The sequence below is a fragment of the Bombina bombina genome, chromosome 6 (assembly GCF_027579735.1).
Source record: "Bombina bombina isolate aBomBom1 chromosome 6, aBomBom1.pri, whole genome shotgun sequence".
Classification (NCBI taxonomy): domain Eukaryota; kingdom Metazoa; phylum Chordata; class Amphibia; order Anura; family Bombinatoridae; genus Bombina; species Bombina bombina.
In genome coordinates, this window is record NC_069504.1 from 922,968,173 (window position 1) to 922,990,077 (window position 21,905).

Below are 21,905 nucleotides of genomic sequence, written 5' to 3' on the forward strand. Positions count from 1 at the left end.
CTAAAATTACAAAAAATAAAAACACTAAAATTACAAAAAATAAAAAATATTACTAATCTAATATCCTGTTTAAAAAACAAACAAAAAAACCCCCACCTCAAAATAAAAAACCCTAATCTATAATAAACTACCAAGGACCCTTAAAAGGGCCTTTTGTAGGGCATTGCCCTAAAGAAATCAGCTCTTTTTCTACAAAAGAAAAACAAACACCCCCTAACAGTATACAAACCCCCACCCCCCCCAAACCCACAAATTAAAAATAAAGTAAAACCTAATCTACCCATTGCCCTGAAAAGGGCATTTGTATGGGCATTGCCCTTAAAACGGCATTCAACTCTTTTGCTGCCCATTAAAAATAAAAATGGCTATTCTAATCCCACCCCAAAATGAAAAAAAAAAAATACACAAAATAACAAACAAATTATCCAAAATAATAACAATTATTCCTATTCTAATACCTATTAAAAAAACACCCCAAAATAAAAAAACCTAATCTATAAAAAAAACTATAAATTGCCCTTAAAAGTGCCTTTTGTAGGGCATTGCCCTAAGATAAACAGCTCTTTTACCTGAAAAAAATACAAAGACCCACCCCCCAAACCCACAAAATAAAAAAAAATATCTAAAAAATCCTAATCTACTCATTGCCCTGAAAAGGGCATTTCGCTCTTTTTCTTTTCCTGAAAAGGGCATTTAACTCTTTTAAGAAATGCCGAACCCTTAATTTAAAAAAAAATCCCCACCCAAAAAACCTTATAAAAAAACTAACACTAACCCCTCTTTAGGTACTCACCATTGCTGAAGTCCCGCTTGAAGGATCTTAATCCCAGCAGCTCCATCTTTATCCATGCAGCTCCATCTTCATCCATCTCGGGACCGGCATCTTTTTCATCCCTGCGGAGGATGAGCAGTCGATGCGCGGAGTCGGAAGTCCAGGCGGAGGTCCAAGGCGGAGGTCCAGGCGGAGGTCCATTGATCCGACGTAGAGGTCCTCTTCATGCGATCGACCTCCGCACACTGAGGATTGAAATGCACGGTACCCTTTTCATACTTCCTATTGGCTGGAAATTTTGAATCAGCCAATAGGAATTAGGGCTGCTAAAATCCTATTGGCTGTTCAAATCAGCCAATAGGATGAGAGCTACTGAAATTCTGTTGGCTATTGAAATCAGCCAATAGAATTATCCAAATTATCCTTAAGACTGCTGCTCCTTAACTCGTCCGCCACCTCTGAGGTGGCGGACAACCCAATTGGGTTGATTGACACCCCCTGATTGGTCGCGAATCTGCAGGGGGCATTATTGCACCAGCAGTTCACAAGAACTGCTGGTGCAATGATAAATGCCGACAACGTATGCTGTCGGCATTTATCGATGTGCGGCAGACATGATTCGCTATAGTAGCGGATTATGTCTGTCCGCACCATGATACATTTACCCCTTAGTGTAGGGCAGCTTAGGTTTTATTTGACAGGTAAGTTCATATTTATTTTAACTAGGTAGTTAGTAAATAGTTAATAACTATTTACTAACTAGTCTACCTAGTTAAAATAAATACAAACTTACCTGTGAAATAAAAATAAAACCTAAGATAGCTACAATATAACTATTAGTTAGGTATATTGTAGCTAGCTTAGGTTTTATTTCACAGGTAAGTATGTATTTAGTTTTAAATAGGTATTATTTAGTTAATAACTGTAACTTTAATTTAGCTCTATTTTAATTATGTTAAAGCTAGGGGGTGTTAGGGTTAGGTTTAGGGGTTAATATAGTTTAATTTAGGTTCTTGCAATGTGGGGGGCTGACGGTTTAGTGGTTAATAGGTTTTTTTTCGTGGTAGTGATGTGGGAGGCCAGAGGTTTAGGGATTAATAACTTTATTTAATGGCGGCGATGTCGGGGAGCGGCAGAATAAGGGTTAACATATTTATAGTGTGGGCGACGTTGTGGTGTGGGGGAATAGGGGTTAATAACTTTAGTATAATGATTGTGATGTCAGGGAGCGGCGAAATAAGGGTTAATACATTTTATTAGTGGCGGCGATGTCGGGAGCGGCAGATTAGGGATTAATAACTTAAAAAATAGTGTTTCCAATGCGGCAGGGCCTCGGTTTAGGGGTTAATAGGTAGTTTATGGGTGTTTAGTGTACTTTGTGGCACTTTAGTTATGAGTTTTATATAACAGTTTTGTAGCATAAAACTCATTACTACTGCTCTCAGATTGCGAAACGGATCTTGTCGGTATAGGCTGTAACGCAAGCATTTTAGCCTCACGGCAAAACTTGTAATGGCTGCGTTATGGAAGTCCTATGAAAAAATTCAATTTTTACAAGTGCGGGACTGACGTTGCGTTGCAGGCTAAATGGCTTGCGGTACAGCTATACCGACAAGACTCGTAATGGCTGCAGTGCTGTTTTTAACGCTGAAATTACCATTTTTTCAGTGTTAAAACCCGAACCCAAACCTTGTAATCTAGATGATAATGTTCAATGCACGATTCCAGGAAAATAAAGTAAATTTGATGATAAGCATCAACTTAAAGGGACATGAAACCCAAATTTTTTTCTTTCATGATTCAGAAAGAGCGTGTGATTTTAAACAACTTTCCAATGTACTTCTATTATTTAATTTGCTTCCTTTTCTTGTTATCCTTTGCTGAAAGGTTTATCTAGGTAAGCTCAGGAACAGCAAAGAACCTAGGTTCGAGCTTCTGATTGGTGCCTGCATATATATATATATATATATATATATATATATATATATATATATATACCGATTTTCATTGGCTCACCCATGTGTACATTTAGAAACCAGTAGTGCATTGCTGCTCCTTCAATAAATGATATCAAAAAATTAAGCAAATTTAAAAATAGAAGTGAACTGGAAAGTTGTTTAAAATTGTATGTTCTGTCTAAATCATGAAAGAAAATTTTTGGGTTTCATGTCTCTTTAAATGTTTCCTTAAATGACATGCTTTATCTGAATCACAAAAACAGAATTTATGCTTACCTGATAAATTACTTTCTCCAACGGTGTGTCCCGTCCACGGCGTCATCCTTACTTGTGGGATATTCTCTTCCCCAACAGGAAATGGCAAAGAGTCCCAGCAAAGCTGGTCACATGATCCCTCCTAGGCTCCGCCCACCCCAGTCATTCGACCGACGGACAGGAGGAAATATATATAGGAGAAACCATATGATACCGTGGTGACTGTAGTTAGAGAAAATAATTCATCAGACCTGATTAAAAAACCAGGGCGGGCCGTGGACCGGACACACCGTTGGAGAAAGTAATTTATCAGGTAAGCATAAATTCTGTTTTCTCCAACATTGGTGTGTCCGGTCCACGGCGTCATCCTTACTTGTGGGAACCAATACCAAAGCTTTAGGACACGGATGAAGGGAGGGAGCAAATCAGGTCACCTAAATGGAAGGCACCACGGCTTGCAAAACCTTTCTCCCAAAAATAGCCTCCGAAGAAGCAAAAGTATCAAATTTGTAAAATTTGGCAAAAGTGTGCAGTGAAGACCAAGTCGCTGCCTTACATATCTGGTCAACAGAAGCCTCGTTCTTGAAGGCCCATGTGGAAGCCACAGCCCTAGTGGAGTGAGCTGTGATTCTTTCAGGAGGCTGCCATCCGGCAGTCTCATAAGCCAATCGGATAATGCTTTTAAGCCAAAAGGAAAGAGAGGTAGAAGTCGCTTTTTGACCTCTCCTTTTACCAGAATAAACAACAAACAAGGAAGATGTTTGTCTGAAATCTTTAGTAGCCTCTAAATAGAATTTTAGAGCACGGACTATGTCCAAATTGTGTAACAAACGTTCCTTCTTTGAAACTGGATTCGGACACAAAGAAGGTACAACTATCTCCTGGTTAATATTTTTGTTGGAAACAACTTCCGGAAGAAAAGCAGGCTTAGTACGCAAAACCACCTTATCTGCATGGAACACCAGATAGGGCGGAGAACACTGCAGAGCAGATAACTCTGAAACTCTTCTAGCAGAAGAAATTGCAACCAAAAACAAAACTTTCCAAGATAATAACTTAATATCTACGGAATGTAAGGGTTCAAACGGAACCCCTTGAAGAACTGAAAGAACTAGATTTAGACTCCAGGGAGGAGTCAAAGGTCTGTAAACAGGCTTGATCCTAACCAGAGCCTGAACAAATGCTTGAACATCTGGCACAGCTGCCAGTCTTTTGTGAAGTAAAACAGATAAAGCAGAGATCTGTCCCTTCAGAGAACTTGCAGATAATCCTTTCTCCAAACCTTCTTGTAGAAATGATAGAATCTTAGGAATTTTTATCTTGTTCCATGGGAATCCTTTAGATTCACACCAACAGATATATTTTTTCCATATTTTATGGTAAATTTTTCTAGTTACAGGCTTTCTAGCCTGAATCAGAGTATCTATTACAGAATCTGAAAACCCACGCTTTGATAAAATCAAGCGTTCAATCTCCAAGCCGTAAGTTGGAGGGAAACCAGATTCGGATGTTCGAATGGACCCTGAACAAGAAGGTCCTGTCTCAAAGGTAGCTTCCATGGTGGAGCCGATGACATATTCACCAGGTCTGCATACCAAGTCCTGCGTGGCCACGCAGGAGCTATCAAGATCACCGAGGCCCTCTCCTGATTGATCCTGGCTACCAGCCTGGGGATGAGAGGAAACGGTGGGAATACATAAGCTAGGTTGAAGGTCCAAGGTGCTACTAGTGCATCTACTAGGGTCACCTTGGGATCCCTGGATCTGGACCCGTAGCAAGGAACCTTGAAGTTCTGACGAGACGCCATCAGATCCATGTCTGGAATGCCCCATAATTGAGTTATTTGGGCAAAGATTTCCGGATGGAGTTCCCACTCCCCCGGATGGAATGTCTGACGACTCAGAAAATCCGCTTCCCAATTTTCCACTCCTGGGATGTGGATCGCAGACAAGTGGCAGGAGTGATCCTCCGCCCATTGAATTATCTTGGTCACTTCTTTCATCGCCAGGGAAGTCCTTGTTCCCCCCTGATGATTGATATATGCAACGGTCGTCATGTTGTCTGACTGGAACCTTATGAATTTGGCCTTTGCTAGTTGAGGCCAAGCTCTGAGAGCATTGAATATCGCTCTCAGTTCCAGAATGTTTATCGGGAGAAGAGACTCTTCCCGAGACCATAGACCCTGAGCTTTCAGGGATTCCCAGACCGCGCCCCAGCCCACTAGGCTGGCGTCGGTCGTGACAATGACCCACTCTGGTCTGCGGAAGTTCATTCCCTGTGACAGATTGTCCAGGGTCAGCCACCAACGGAGTGAATCTCTTTTCTTTTGTTCTACTTGAATCGTCGGAGACAAGTCTGTATAATCCCCATTCCACTGTCTGAGCATGCACAGTTGTAATGGTCTTAGATGAATTCGTGCAAAAGGAACTATGTCCATTGTTGCAACCATCAATCCTATTACTTCCATGCACTGCGCTATGGAAGGACGAGGAACAGAATGAAGTACTTGACAAGAGCTTAGAAGTTTTGATTTTCTGACCTCTGTCAGAAAAATCCTCATTTCTAAGGAATCTATTATTGTTCCCAAGAAGGGAACTCTTGTTGAGGGGGACAGAGAACTTTTTTCTTTGTTCACCTTCCATCCGTGAGATCTGAGAAAGGCTAGGACGATGTCCGTATGAGCCTTTGCTTTTGACAGGGACGACGCTTGAATCAGGATGTCGTCCAAGTAAGGTACTACTGCAATGCCCCTTGGTCTTAGAACCGCTAGAAGGGACCCTAGTACCTTTGTGAAAATCCTTGGAGCAGTGGCTAATCCAAATGGAAGTGCCACAAACTGGTAATGCTTGTCCAGAAAAGCGAACCTTAGGAACTGATGATGTTCCTTGTGGATAGGAATATGTAGGTACGCATCCTTTAAATCCACGGTAGTCATAAATTGATTTTCCTGGATAGTAGGTAGGATCGTTCGAATAGTTTCCATTTTGAACGATGGTACCCTGAGAAATTTGTTTAGGATCTTTAGATCCAAAATTGGTCTGAATGTTCCCTCTTTTTTGGGAACTATGAACAGATTGGAATAAAATCCCATTCCTTGTTCTCTTATTGGAACTGGATGTATCACTCCCATCTTTAACAGGTATTCTACACAATGTAAGAATGCCTGTCTCTTTATTTGGTTTGAAGATAATTGAGACCTGTGGAACTTTCCCCTTGGGGGTAGTTCCTTGAATTCCAGGAGATAACCTTGAGAAACTATTTCTAGCGCCCAAGGATCCTGAACATCTCTTGCCCAAGCCTGAGCAAAGAGAGAAAGTCTGCCCCCCACTAGATCCGGTCCCGGATCGGGGGCTATCCCTTCATGCTGTTTTGGTAGCAGTGGTAGGCTTCTTGGCCTGCTTACCCTTGTTCCAGCCTTGCATTGGTTTCCAGGCTGGTTTGGGTTGTGAAGTATTACCCTCTTGCTTAGAGGATACAGAATTAGAGACTGGTCCGTTTCTGCAAAAGGGATGAAAATTAGGCTTATTATTAGCCTTAAAAGACCTATCCTGTGGGAGGGCGTGGCCCTTTCCCCCAGTGATGTCTGAAATAATCTCTTTCAAATCAGGTCCAAATAATGTTTTACCTTTGAAAGGAATGTTAAGCAATTTTGTCTTGGGAGACACATCCGCTGACCAAGACTTTAGCCAAAGCACTCTGCGCGCCACGACAGCAAACCCTGAATTTTTCGCCGCTAATCTAGCTAATTGCAAAGCGTCATCTAAAACAAAAGAGTTAGCCAATTTAAGTGCTTGAACTCTGTCCATAACCTCCTCATACGAAGATTCTTTACTGAGCGATTTTTCTAGTTCCTCGAACCAGAAACACGCTGCCGTAGTGACAGGAACAATGCATGAAATTGGTTGTAGAAGGTAACCTTGCTGTACAAAAATCTTTTTAAGCAAACCCTCTAATTTCTTATCCATAGGATCTTTGAAAGCACAACTATCTTCAATAGGAATAGTAGTGCTTTTGTTTAGAGTAGAAACCGCTCCCTCGACCTTGGGGTCTGTCTGCCATAAGTCCTTTCTGGGGTCGACTATAGGAAATAATTTCTTAAATATAGGGGGGGAACAAAAGGTATGCCGGGCCTTTCCCACTCTTTATTTACTATGTCCGCCACCCGCTTGGGTATAGGAAAAGCGTTGGGGGGCACCGGAACCTCTAGGAACTTGTCCATCTTACATAATTTCTCTGGAATGACCAAATTGTCACAATCATCCAGAGTAGATAACACCTCCTTAAGCAGTGCGCGGAGATGTTCTAATTTAAATTTAAATGTCACAACATCAGGTTCAGCTTGATGAGAAATTTTTCCTGAATCTGAAATTTCTCCATCAGACAAAACCTCCCTCATGGCCCCTTGAGATTGGTGTGAGGGTATGTCAGAACAGTTATCATCAGCGTCCTCTTGCTCTTCAGTGTTTAAAACAGAGTAATCGCGCTTTCTCTGATAAGTAGGCATTTTGGATAAAAGATTTGCTATGGAGTTATCCATTACAGCCGTTAATTGTTGCATGGTAATAAGTATTGGCACACTAGATGTACTAGGGGCCTCCTGTGTGGGCATAACTGGTGTAGACACAGTAGGGGATGATGTAGTATCATGTTTACTCCCCTCATTTGAGGAATCATCTTGGGCAATATCATTATCTGTGGCATTACTGTCCTTACTTTGTTTGGACACTATGGCACAATTATCACATAAATTTAAATGGGGAGACACATTGGCTTTCATACATATAGAACATAGCTTATCTGATGGTACAGACATGTTAAACAGGCTTAAACTTGTCAACAAAGCACAAAAAACGTTTTAAAATAAAACCGTTACTGTCACTTTAAATTTCAAACTGAAAACACTTTATTACTGAATATGTGAAAAAGTATGAAGGAATTGTTCAAAATTCACCAAAATTTCACCACAGTGTCTTAAAGCATTAAAAGTATTGCACACCAAATTTCAGAGCTTTAACCTGAGGCTCTGTCTATAACTAGAAAGGCCCCCATCTGAAAAAGGTGTCCAACACAGTGCCTGCCGTTTTTCTAAACGTTCCCCAAGATTATAATACCAATAATTAGTTAGAATCTGCATAATATGCCTAGTAAAGCAATCGTTTTAGCCCAGAAAAATGTCTACCAGTTTTTAAGCCCTTTTTGAAGCCCTTTATTCTTTTTTTTTTTTTTTTTTTTTTTAAACAAGCTTTATTAAGAGTATTAATTAATGATACAGGAGTAAAGACGATCATTACACAGTGCAGTTCCCTGAACCGGGAAAAGGGTAAAATATATCAAAATAAAAAGTCACTGTCATTCTATTGATATCATAGATCGATTGAGAAACATAAATTTCAAGCGTAACAAGGTTCCACCTAGCAGGTGAGGTAGGTATTCCCGTTCCAAAGAAATAATGATCAAGAATGTCTGTATCAGTCCTTGGTTCCAAACAAGTTGGAAAAGCTTGATAGTTTTCTGATATTAACAGATTTACATCATACAGAGAGTATGAAATATACAAATCATTAATAAACTTTTAATATAAATGTTGTGCTCAGAAGGATTCAGAAAAGAGAAAGAATAGAGAGGAAAGTGAGAGAGGAAAGAAAATGTACACAGCCAAGGGGGGGGGGGGTGTAGAAAAAAAAAAAAAAAAAAAATTATTTGGGGGGGATGGCAGAGAGGAATGCATAAGGGAGAATGTTTAATATTCTGATCCGTGGCAGGCAAGTTTTTGTGAAGTGATCACTACCCTATTTAGCAATGGGCATTAAACTGCGGTGCCGTTTCAAATTGCTAACATCATCTCATAGGTTTCTAGTTGTTTGATTTTCAAGTAATGCAGTTTTTCCAGATTCAGCAAATCCTCCACTGAGGAGTGCCACTCGGCAAGGGCAGGGACCCGTGAAGACTTCCACCTACGAGGGATAAGCCTTTTGGCTCCCGTAAGCATAATCAACATTAGGGCCTTAGTGGGGCCATCCCTGGTCTTGGGAAGGTGTAGAAGTAGCATTGTCTCGGGTGTGTGCGGGACAGGAGTCTGTAACTTGTGTGACATGGTCTCGAGCACTGCCGACCAATAGCCCTGTAGCTTGGGGCATGCCCACCAAATGTGAAGGAGCGTGCCGTGGCCCCCGCAACCCCTCCAGCACAGGGGGCTCGCAGATGGGAAGAGCCTGTGCAACCTCGTCGGGGTGTAGTACCACCTAGTCAACAGTTTAAGGTGGATTTCCTGAACAACCGCCGAGACGGAGGATCTTTTTGTTAATATGAACGCTCTAGTCCAATCCTCTTCGTCTATTGTAGTGTTAAGATCTCTCTGCCAAGCCAATGTGTAAGCAGGCAGTTGGGCATCCGGAGGTAGAAGCAAAAGTTTATAAACTTTAGATATCAGCCGTCTAGGCGGGGTAGTATCCACACATAGAGTCTCAAACGGCGTGAGTTCCCTGCTAAAGCTTCCCCTGCACCTATGGTGGAGTAGGAAATGTGCTAGCTGATGGTATCTGAGCCAGGAATGGAAAAGTTCCCTATGCCGTTCCGATAAGTCGTGCTGTGACCGAAGTTTCCCCGCTTCAAGTGCAAAATGCAAGGTACCATCGCGTAGGCTGTAATCAGAACCCAGTCGAGTGCCCAAGACATGATATGGGAGCTCGGGGTTTTCTATGATCGGAATCATTGGGGAATAGATCGATGATATATGAGTGCTAGTGGCTAGTAGTCTGTCCCACTCCTGAAAGGTAGTGAGGGTTAAGTGGTATTTAAGTATGAGCCGGGGGCGACTCAGCGCAGGGACCCATGCCATAGCGCCGATGTTGTGTCGCTTGAAGATTTGGCCATCAAGTCTGACCCATTGTTTTTGTGGTGTGTTTCGTGACCACTCGATCAATCTTTGCAGTAATATTGCTCGCCTATATTTGGACAAGTCAGGGAACCCCAGACCGCCCCTGTCTCGAGGGAGGTATAGAGTCTTCTTGGAGACTCTTGGTCTTGTGCCATGCCATATAAACTGCTCAAGGGAGCGTTGTAATTGGGCTAGAAAATCTTTGGGCAGTGAAATAGGGACTGTTTGCAGGATATATAATATGCGTGGTAAGACATTCATTTTAATTAAGCCAATCTTTCCCAGCCATGACAGCATTTTATTTTTCCAGGATGATAGATCGTTGGTTATTTCTCTTTTCAATGTTAAATAGTTGTTTTTGAAAAGATCGGCAGGGTTGGCGGATAGGTATATCCCAAGATATTTTAGTTTGGAAGAAGCCATAGTAATGTTATGGTTTGATGCTAGGGTCTGGATAAGCTCCATAGGAGCATTAATGTTCAACAACTCAGACTTGGATAAGTTCAGATGGAAGTTGGAAAATTTCCCGTACTGTTCTAATTCGCGCAGGAGCTCTGGAACAGAGGTCTCTACATTAGTGAGGGTATAGAGGATATCGTCCGCATAGAGTGCTTGCTTAACTTCAATGTCCCCCACCCTCAATCCCGTGATCCTTGGGTTCCCCCTTATCTTGTGTGCTAGCGCTTCAATAGAGAGCGCAAAAAGGAGCGGGGATAGAGGACACCCCTGCCTGGTCCCATTTGTAATATTAAAGGTGTCCGATAGCGTACCGTTAACCCGAATCCGGGCGTTTGGTGTTGAATACAGAGCGAAAGTCATGTTTATAAAAGATTCGCCAAAATTCATCACCCTCAGGACTCGACGCAGAAAAAGCCAATCGACCCGGTCGAAGGCCTTCTCCGCGTCGGTCGAAAAGAGGACCAGGGGGGTGCCCTCATTTTGAGCATGACTAATCAACTGGATCACTTTGTTAGTATTATCTCGCGCCTCCCGACCAGGTATAAAACCAACCTGGTCAGAGTCGATTAAGGCTGGGAGGAATTTATTGAGTCGTCTTGCCAATATCTTGGCAAAGACCTTAACGTCCGAATTAAGCAACGAGATTGGGCGGAAATTGGCAGGGGAGGTAGGGGGCTTTCCCGGTTTGGGTATAACTGCAACATGGGCCTCTAGCATTGAGCTAGCAAGCGTCGGGTCGTGTTTAAGTGAGTTGAATAGAGACAACATAGGGGGTCCCAGGATCCCCAGGAAAGTCCTGTAGTACCTGGGGGTAAACCCGTCTGGGCCGGGGCTCTTCCCACCAGGGAGGTCTTTTATAGCCTGAGAGAGTTCTTCAATAGTGATTGGGGCGTCAAGGGAGTCCCTATCCTCATTATCTAATTGGGGGAGATCTACTGAGGCCAAATAGTCATCTATTAACGTTTGTCTATACATTGCGTTATTTGGTTGGTGCGAGACGTCCTGTGTGCGGGAAATATTATAGAGCTTAGTGTAGTAGTCGTGAAAGGAATTCGCTATTTGTTTACTACCTCTCAGTATTGTGCCGTCCGTGTTCTGTATATAGTGTATGTGCGACTTTAATTGCTGTCTACGTATGCTTCTAGCTAGCAGTTTGCCTGGTTTGTTGCCCCCTTCGTAGTACTGTTGTTTTGTTGCCAGCATCTTACGGTGCAGGATCTCACATTGATGTTCATTGAGTTGTTTTTTGGCGCTCTCTAAGGATTTGTATACCTCCTTGTCTCTTGGGTCTTGTTTGTGTGTAGTTTCTAGGTCTATAATATTATCTAGGATCTGTTTGTGCTTCAAGTTTTGCATTCTAATCATACGGGCCTTATGCTTGAGAAATTCGCCACGAACAACGCATTTGTGAGCTTCCCAAAAGGACGTGATTGAAGTATGTGAGGGGTCATTATGTGATAAGTAATCTAAGAGAGATCTCTGTATATCCGCCTTCACTTCTGGGTTCTCTAGAAGAAACTCATCAAGTTTCCATACATACGCTGTGGGGGGTATGTCAGGCCAATGTATATTACAAATTAAAGGGGCATGGTCCGACCATGTTATTGGCCCTATTGTGCATTTATTTACCATATCCAACCCGGTTGAATCAAAGAGAAAGTAATCTATACGAGAGTATTTGTTATGCGGTGGTGAGAAGTATGTGTAGTCTCTGTCTGTCGGGTGGAGTGTTCTCCAAACATCGTGTAGTTGTAAGTCTGCAATGGTTGTCTTAATTGATTTAATAGTTTTACTGGAGATGCTTGACGCGCCGTTAGAAGTGTCTACACTTGCCTCCAGTGGGACATTAAGATCTCCTGATAGGAAAACAGGGCCCCTGGCAAAGTCCAGAACAAGCTTTGAAATTTTTTTAATAAAGTGGTGCTGATCTGAATTTGGTGCGTAGAGTGTGGCTAACGTCAAAGGATGATCGTAAAGTGTGCCTGTGAGGAGTAAGTACCTACCCTCTGGGTCTCTCTCTATGTGTGAAATTTTTAATGGAACGGAGTGGTGGACAAGGACACCGACCCCGCATTTTTTGGAATCTCCAGAGGCAAATATTGCTGTTGGATATTGTCTAGGGCTCCACTTTGGCTCCCTGCCCCTACGGAAATGGGTCTCCTGTAGAAAGATGATGTGACTGTGCAATTTACTGAGTTCTCTTATTGCTATTGATCTCTTGCCAGGGTCATTCAGGCCCTTTGCGTTAATCGTAGCGAAATTGAGGCTATGTAGGCTGAACCTGCGTTGTACGTGAGTCATCTTTGTGAGAGGGGAGAGGGAAGGAAAAAAAAAAAAAAAAAAAGGGGTAGGCTTAAAAAAGAAGTAGTGTATTAGAGTTGTATCCGGAGCAGTCGTAGAAGTAGAGGAAATAAAAGGATTGCCCAAGAGTCTGAGAGTGTTCGGGCAATGGGAAGAAACGATAGAAAGTATTCAAGAGTAAAGAAAATAAGACCTCTGTGAAGAAAGGAAACAACAACTACGCGAGTCGTTAAGATAAACCACTCGAGTAGAAGGAGAGGTAGATAAGGGAAAGTAATCCTTTGGCAAGTACAATCTGTGTTACATCATGAAATTTTTCCAGGGTATAGGGAGTCCCTTGCCCTGGTAATATCTTAGGCATGGCTTCGGGGGAAAAGGAGAAGGGAAGAGGAAGACAGATGGTAAAGGGAGGGAGGAGGGGAAAGGAGGGGAGAGGAGGGAAGGGATGAAGGAGGGAAGGAGAGGGGAAGGGGATGGGGGGGAGAGGAAAGGAGGGGGGGGAGAGGGAAGGAAGAGAGGGAGGAAGGGAAGAGGGGAAGGAAAGAGGAGGGGGAAGGGAAGGGAGGGGGGAGGGGAAATAGAGGGGGGGGGAGGGGGAAGAGGAGGAGAGGAAGGTAAGGAGGAGGGAGAAGGAGCGGAGGGAGGGGAAATGGGGGAAGCAAGGCAATTTGTTGCAGTAAATTCATTAAGAGAGTACCCAACAGTACAAAACATTAACATTTTTAAACATTAACTTGTGTACATGGAGTCCCCCGTGCTATAGGCCCGGGCAGAGAACACATGCAAACATATAACAATAACCGCCCATCAAGAGCAACATAGTTGAAGATATCTTTACATTGACGACTACGCGAGTCGCCAAGATAAACCACTCGAGCAAAAGGATAGGTAAAGAAGGGAAAGCAGTCCCCTGGTAAGTATAATCATTGTTACATCATGAAATTTTCCCAGGGTGCAGGGGTTCTCCCACCCTGGTAGTAACGTAGGCGCGGCTCCAGGGGAAAAGGAGGAGGAATAAGGAAGACATTGGAAAAGGGAGGGAAGAGGGGGGGAAGTAGAAGGGGGGGAAGGGCAAGGGGAAGGAGGGAAAGGACAGGGATGGGGGTTTTCGGAGAGAGAGAAAAGAAAAAAAAAAAAAAAAAAAGAAGGGGGGGGGGGGAGGGAAAGAAAAGGAGAGAGGAGGGGCCGGGGTGGGAGGGAAGGAAGAGGGGAAGGAGAGAAAGAGGGGGAGGAAAGGAAGAGGGGAAGGGGAGGGAGGGGAAGGGGAGGGAGGGAAGGGGAGGGAGGGAAGGGAAGGGGGAGGGGGGGGGGGGGGAGGGGGAGGAGGAGGAAGGGGGGGAAGGGAAGTAGGGTGGAGGGGGAGGAGAGGAGGAAGGGGAAACAGGGGGAACAAGGCAATTTGTTACAGTATAGTCATTAAGAAAGTGCCTAACAGAACAAAACATAAACATTTTTAAACATCAACATGAGTGCTTAGAATTTCCCGTGCTGTAGGCCCGGGCAAAGATCACATGCATGTGTACAATAATAACCACCCATCAGGAGCCACATGTTCAAAGATATCTTAATGATTTTTCTTTTGTCTTTTCTTTTTTGTTTGTTTGTTATTTTATATGTGATAGGCCCGAAGAGGGCGCAAATCAGGCTTGGGGAATCTGGGATAGTACTGTCAGGCCGAGGGCCGCTTTGTTTTGCATGTCCCAAAGTGAATGGACACTGTTGCCCCCCAATCCAATAAAAAAAACAAAAAAAACACATAAAGGATACTGGGTGGACTGGTTCAAGCATCGTGATCGCCCGTCACATCCGGTGGTGTATATTGAGTCCGTTCACACCGTCAGGGAGCCGAGGCGGAGGCCTCCAAATCAGCACCCCGCAGAGGCGTGTTGTCCTCCACTGAGAGGCTGGCCAAAAAGGCTTGGACATCTGATCCGGGACGGTGAATTACTGTTTTGTTGTTTCGTGTGGCGATTATTGATACAGGGAAACCCCAGCGGTATTGAATCTTGTTAGCCCTCAGCTTCGCTGTGATGGGGGTCAATTCCCTTCTCTTTAGCAAGGTGGTTGGTGAAAGGTCAGAAAATCTGTAAGACCTCGCCTGCATGCTGGATTGGTTGCTTGGTGCGTGCACATTGGAGTATTTCTTCTTTATCTTTAAAATTTAAAAAGCGGACTATTATGTCTCTGGGAGGCGCTTTAGGAGGCGGTCTTGCTCGCAGAGCCCTGTGGGCACGTTCCAGTGGTAGGTCAGGGGATAATGGGGTGTTTTTAAGTGTGCAAAACAAACTTTGCAAATACCCCTCAATTGCCGGAGGGTGTATTGTTTCCGACACGCCTCTGAATCTTAAATTATTGCGGCGGCCCCTATTGTCCAAATTCTCTAATTTGTCAGATAGAACTTGTATGGTTTCTGATTGCTGCTGGATTTCCAGTTGCATCTGCATGACTGACGTAGTGGTTTCAACTTGTTTGGTCTCAGAGTGTGTCAATCTGGTATCTAGAGAATTGATGTCTTTCCTGAGGTCATTAAACATGTCACGCATTTCTTTCACTGCATTTCTAATGTCCTCTTTGGAGGAGAGGTGTTGCAAGTCCTCTCTTGTAATGTGCTGTGTCGCCTGTATGTCTGTAATTTGCGGGGGTGGCTGGGGTGTGCTTTGAAGGGGTTCCATGCCGCTTGTGGCCTCCGGAATGCTGTGGTCATCTTGTTTTAGATATCCACTCAGAGTGCGAACTGGCGTGCCTTTATCACCTTTATTTATGTGTTTCTTGCAAGGCATATCTAGGTAGATCCCTGCCTGAAGGGGATATAGTTGCTAAGTCTATCTGCCTGTCCGCACTACTGGTGTGCTGAAGGGGCTGTGTAGCTTTGTCTAATATATTTTTATATTTTTTTTTGTTGTCTTTTACACTTTTTATTTGTGTTATTATTTTTGTCTACCTTATCTTTTCTTTTGTTTTTCTTCACTTTGTTTTTTTTTTTCCTTGTTTTTGATCCTGCCCTGGTGTCTCCTCATTTGATTCCCCCCACTTCATAAACTTTTATCAAGTCCAAGACTGTACTGTGGCAATGCCTAGAAGTGGCAGCAGTATTAACTTTAGATAACGCTGGAGTTTGCTGTTAAGGCCGCCGCCCCCCCCCCGTGTGCTGACAAGGTGGGGGCCAGATGTGTGCTGCTACGCAGCGTTTTATGAGGGCAGTAGTGCGGGCAATGCAGCTTTCGGCTAACTAAGAGAGCCGTTCAGGGAGCGTGATCGTTGTTTGCAGGTATTTTAAAGTCTGGGCCCGGGTTTGTGTGTGCTATGAGCGGCGCGCGGTGAGCAGGTCCTGTGTAGTGCGGTCACGTGGCTATGCGGGTGATAGTATAAGTTTCTCACCTAACAGCGGTAGCCGTTTTATGACCTCTCCTTTCCCAGGTCTGAGTGATGTCCTAGAGCTCCAGACTGAAAGGCGGTAGCCAGTGTGCGCCGCAGTGCCTCCGGTGTTAAAGGCCCCAAGCTCCGTTCTAATTGCGAGCCCCTGAAACTCCCACAGTCCCTGCGGGGTATAACGAGGCAGACAGGCTGAAGTAGTGAAGTCCTGTCAGGCAGGGTGTTGAGCCAAGTTGTCCCTCATAGGTTAGGGGAAAAAGGTTAGGAAATTGCCATCTTTATATTCATGTACTACCAAAGAATTCAGGAGCTTGTTCAGTACACAGCCATTCGCCTGCGTGGCTAAGCTCCGCCTCGCCCTTTATTCTTTTATGTTTAACTAAGAAAATGGCTTACCGGTCCCCATGAGGGGAAATGACAGCCTTCCAGCATTACATGGTCTTGTTAGAAATATGGCTAGTCATACCTTAAGCAGAAAAGACTGCTAACTGTTTTCCCCAACTGAAGTTACTTCATCTCAACAGTCCTGTGTGGAAACAGCAATCGATTTTAGTTACTGTCTGCTAAAATCATCTTCCTCTTACAAACAGAAATCTTCATCCTTTTCTGTTTCAGAGTAAATAGTACATACCAGCACTATTTTAAAATAACAAACACTTGATAGAAGAATAAAACTACATTTAAACACCAAAAAACTCTTAACCATCTCCGTGGAGATGTTGCCTGTGCAACGGCAAAGAGAATGACTGGGGTGGGCGGAGCCTAGGAGGGATCATGTGACCAGCTTTGCTGGGACTCTTTGCCATTTCCTTTTGGGGAAGAGAATATCCCACAAGTAAGGATGACGCCGTGGACCGGACACACCAATGTTGGAGAAACTTTAATTTTGACTTTCATGTCTCATTAAGATATATCAGCAGGTATCAGTTGTGCATCCATTTTGCAAGTGAATGGGCATAATCTAAGTACTGGTATGAGGCATAAATCTCTTCAAACTTCAAACTTCTTGTTTGTTTTCCTTCCTTCTTTGAATAATTTATAGTTGTATAGTTTTAATGTATATTATACCTGAAACAGGTTAGATACAATACAGGTTGTTTTATTGGTATGTTACCTGCTCATGATTATTGCCAGTCAGAGATGCCCTTATCAAGATTCATTAAAGAAAATGTCTCATTGCAAGCCCTGTACTTTTCTAAGGGACATCCACTGAATGTTCTCTGTCATGGAGAGAAAAATGCAGTGCAATATGTTCTACAAATTTTTTTTTTATTATTTTTTTTTTCATTTCTCACTTTGGGCTCTATTTATGATGTTTCAGACTCTCTCTCTCTCTCTCTCTCTCTCTCTCCTACAAACTGCAAGTTAAGAAGTAGTGGACCTAGTTTAATCATCCCACTTATTTAGAATTATAAGCACTGCTCTTGTACGATTTATTGCTCAGGTATTTACAAATTTAAATGTTAATAATGCATATGTCTGTTTTGTTATGTTTAAGCAGTCTCATTGGATAAAATGGTTTTTGTATCAGAAATCTCACAGACGTGAACAAGAGGCATATTCAGGATACATAGATCTGAAAGTCATCATTATCTACTAATGTCATATTTAAAGGAACATTAAACTACTGGACACCACTATAATAGCATGTAATAACTATGCCATTGTTTTTCCTCCTGTGTCTAAGACTCTCTTCAAAGCTGTTTTCATATGTTAAAGGTACATGCCAGCCACATTTTTTCTTTTATGATTTAGAAAGAGAATGCAATTTTAAACATCTTTCTAATTTACTTATATTATCTAATTTGTTTTATTCTCTTGATATTCTTTGATGGAAAGCATATCTAGATATGCTCACTAGCTGCTGATTGGTTGCTGCACATAGAAGCATCGTGTGATTGGCTCACCATGTGCATTGCTTTTTCTTCAACTAAGGATATTTAAAAAATGAAGCAAAAAAAATAATGGAAGTAAATTGTAATGTTGTTTAAATTTCTATTCTCTATCTGAATCATGAAAGAAAGATTTTGGGTTTAGTGGCCCTTTAACAATTAACTTGTCATACGATCAGGATGATTGACACTCCCTGCTAGCAGCCAATTGGCTACCAGTGAGCAGGGGATGGCATTGCACAAGCATTTCACTAGAAATGCTTGTGCAATGTTAAATGCCGACAGCATATGCTGTCGGCATTTAGCAAGATGGAGCGGACATGATTCGCTACAGCAAATATGTAAGTTATAATTATTTCTTTTAAGAGGCTTTCCATTCATTTCCCTACTACTGAAGTTAAACTAACTGGCCTGTAGTTACCAGATTCTTCTCTACTGCCCTTTTTATGAAGAAGTATTACATTTGCTATTCTCCAATTATCTGGGACAGCTCCTGTTAATAGTGACTGATTAAACAGATCAATTAATGGGACAGTTAACACTGATCAAAGTTCTTTTAAAACCCTTGGATGAATATTATCAGGACCCACTGCCTTTTTAACATTTATTTTTGATAATGCTAACAAAACCTCATCCTCTGTAAAAAGATTACTGTTAAGCTTGTTTCTATTTTTCGTAGCATCCCTTAATGAAGACATTCTGGCCTCTAATTATCAAGCTCCGTAAGGAGCTTAATGGCCCCTGTTTCTGGCGAGTCTTCAGACTCGCCAGAAATAGCAGTTATGAAGAAGCGGTCACAAAGACCGCTGCTCCATAACCTCTGCTCTGAGCAGGCGGACAGACATTGTCGGAAATCAACCCGATCGAGTACGATCAGGTTGATTGACACCCCCCTGCTGGCGGCCTATTGGCCGCGAGTCTGCAGGGGGCGGCATTGCGCCGTAGTCAGCGAGGTCTGTCGGACCTGATCTGCACTGTCGGATCAGGTCCGACAGACCTTGATAACTTGGGGCCTATATCTTCACAAACAATCTTTTGTGAAAACAGCCATTGAGACAGTATGCAATTTGCTTATCTCCTTCTATTATTCTACCATCAACTGATTTAAATTTTACTATTCCTACCTTATTTTTTCTTCTTTCACTGATATATCTAAAGAATGTTTTGTCCCCATGTTTTACTGACTGTGCTATCTTCTCTTCTGCATGAGCTTTAACCTTCCGAATTAACTGCTTAGTCTTTTTTTGTTGGAGTCTCCATATTTTCATATCATCATCTGCTTGTGTGTGTCTGTATTTTTTTTTTTGTCTTTACAGCATGTGCTACTTCTTTGGAAAACAAAATTGGTTTCCGCTTTCCTTTACTTTTACAGACATGTCTAATACAGTGTGCGGTTGCATCTAAAATTACACCTTTCACAAATTCCCACTGTTCTTGAACCCCTGTAAAAAGAGTTTTCCCTTTTAAATAGTTTTTTAGTTATTCTCCCATTAATGAAAAATCTGCCTTCCTAAAGTCTAAAACTTTTGTTTTAGTCTGGGTGGACAGTTCCTGCATATGAATACTTAACCAAACAGATTGATGATCACTGGATCCTAAGTTCTCACCTACAGACACATCTGAAACTGTATCACTGTATGATGTCTGCATGTATCATTGCACAAGCATTTCTAGTAAAATGCTTGTGCAATTACGCCCCCTGCACATCTGTGCTAATCAACCCGATCGTATCTGATCGGACTGATTGCTGTCTGCCACTTCTGAGGTGGCGGACGAGTTAAGGAGCAGCAGTCTTATGTCTGTTGCTTCTTAACTCCTGTTTCTGGTGAGCCTGAAGGCTTGTGCGGAAACAGATGCATACAGGGCTTGATAAATCAGCCCCATAGAGCTTTACTAAACAGCACCTGTAAATAGTTATAATAGGAGAACAGCTTTGAAGAGAGCTACCAGACATAGGAAGAAAAACATAGCATAGTGAGTCATAACTGTATTATGGTAGTTGTTTCCAGCAGTTTATCGACCCCATAATTTTTGACATTTTATAAAATGATTTTTTTCTTGTAATCTTATTCATTTGCGCTCTAATCCATAAGATAAGTAAATCAGAGTAAACCTCATGCAAGCAATATAAATGAAAGTCATATAAAAAGAATTATCTGAGAATATAAAGTTTTTGAAATGTTTTATTGGACTAATTATGTTTTAAATGATTTGATAATTTCATGATTATTACATCACACTTTTGGCCAGATCATACTAAATAGTGGTGGGGCCTTTGATTAATAAATTTCTGTGATCTGTAGTAAAATCATTCTCATGTCATTGCATGTAAGAGTTGTTGAATATCTTCCAAATGAAAGGAACAGCACTTTTCCTAGAAATGTTTAGTAAGCTGTTCTAATTTGTGGTGTGATATCTAACTTTGAATTGCCAAATGGGAAATATCAGATTTTATATTGCTCATAATATTTAAATTCAAGAGGGTCTGTATTTCAAAGAAATGTCAAATTACACAGTGAAAAAATCATGTTCCTTTACTTTTGCTGAATTGTTTAATAATACACAATTGCATCAGAATTGCTTTTATTTTATAGAACTAGTACATTTTGAAGAGATGCTTGATAAATGGTTTAATGAAGTGTACCTTTGCACTTAGGGGCATTATTTTATCCATTGTACCGTAATTATGGCTAAATCATTTAGGTTTCATGGGAACTAGGATGGTATTTCATTAACAACAATAAGACATTTATGTATAAAAGTGACTTATGAAAGATGTATTAAAGATATCTGTTAAATGTAATGTAAAATAGCTGATCTCTTAGAACACCATGGAAAATGGCCCATTTTTTATCTTAAGTGGGTCTTCTAATATATATCTCCCAATGACTAAACATAGTTGCAACTAAATGTAGTAGTTCAGTGTATGAGAATTCTGAACTGTTTATTTTAGTGGTATTGTTTTCTTTATCTTTAACCCCTTAATGGCCATTCTTCTAGTCTGGTCTTCTATGGGGGTGCCGTTTTTAATAGTGCGGTCCCGCCTCCAGCTGTGAGATCATGCTATTTTAGCAAGCCTTTCCGGACGGAGGGAGGGACCAATAGTGTGGAAGGGTGAAAAGGGGTAGCGCAGCTCCAGGTACTCCTGTGCATATGAACAATCCCAAAACGATTGCAGAGATACTTGAACAGGAAGCTTGAGACGCGTCGCTATGCGACACACTAGGCAGCGTGGTGCCAGCCAATCAAAAGTAAAGACTGAGCAAGCCAAAAAATGGTAGCAAATGAGGAAGAATGGCAGCACTCCCGGATCAGTTAAAAAACTCATAGTCTTTATTACAGCTTCTTAAAAATGATACACTCACAAAATACACATGGAGGGAGGGGGCATGTCCTTACACATTTTGTGTCATGTGGCACTTAGTCATAGGATAGTTAGTTACGTCCCAACACTGCTTTATATGCTGGTCACCTCCAATCACCAACCAGCTTGCCGGTAGTCATGGAGATAAATCCAAGCACATGAAGCGTAACTGACACATTTTTAAAGAATACTGTACTGACAAAAAGAAAGAAAAAGGGGATATTAGCACTCATCCTACCTGAAATATGTATAATTAAAACTTAAATGTATTACTATATGGTATAAAATAAATGTCAGAGCTACCTCTGTACCACCACTGAACAATCAAATACCCTTCCCCCCTAAAAAGCCGTGTACCACTCCCCTGTTTCCTGGCCGATAACAGGAAGCGTCGGCTTCAGGTGACAGGAGTGGTAACCATGGTAAGAACAACAGTATAATTATATACAGACGCGTTTCAGACGTAATTCGGCCTTTTTCAATGTTAACAGTTGTTTTTTTAGTAACATTTTTTTGGGGGGAAAAACGCGTCTGTATATAATTATACTGTTGTTCTTACCATAGTTACCACTCCTGTCACTTGAAGCCGACGCTTCCTGTTATCAGCCAGGAAACCGGGTGAGTGGTACACGGCTTTTTAGGGGGGAAGGCTATT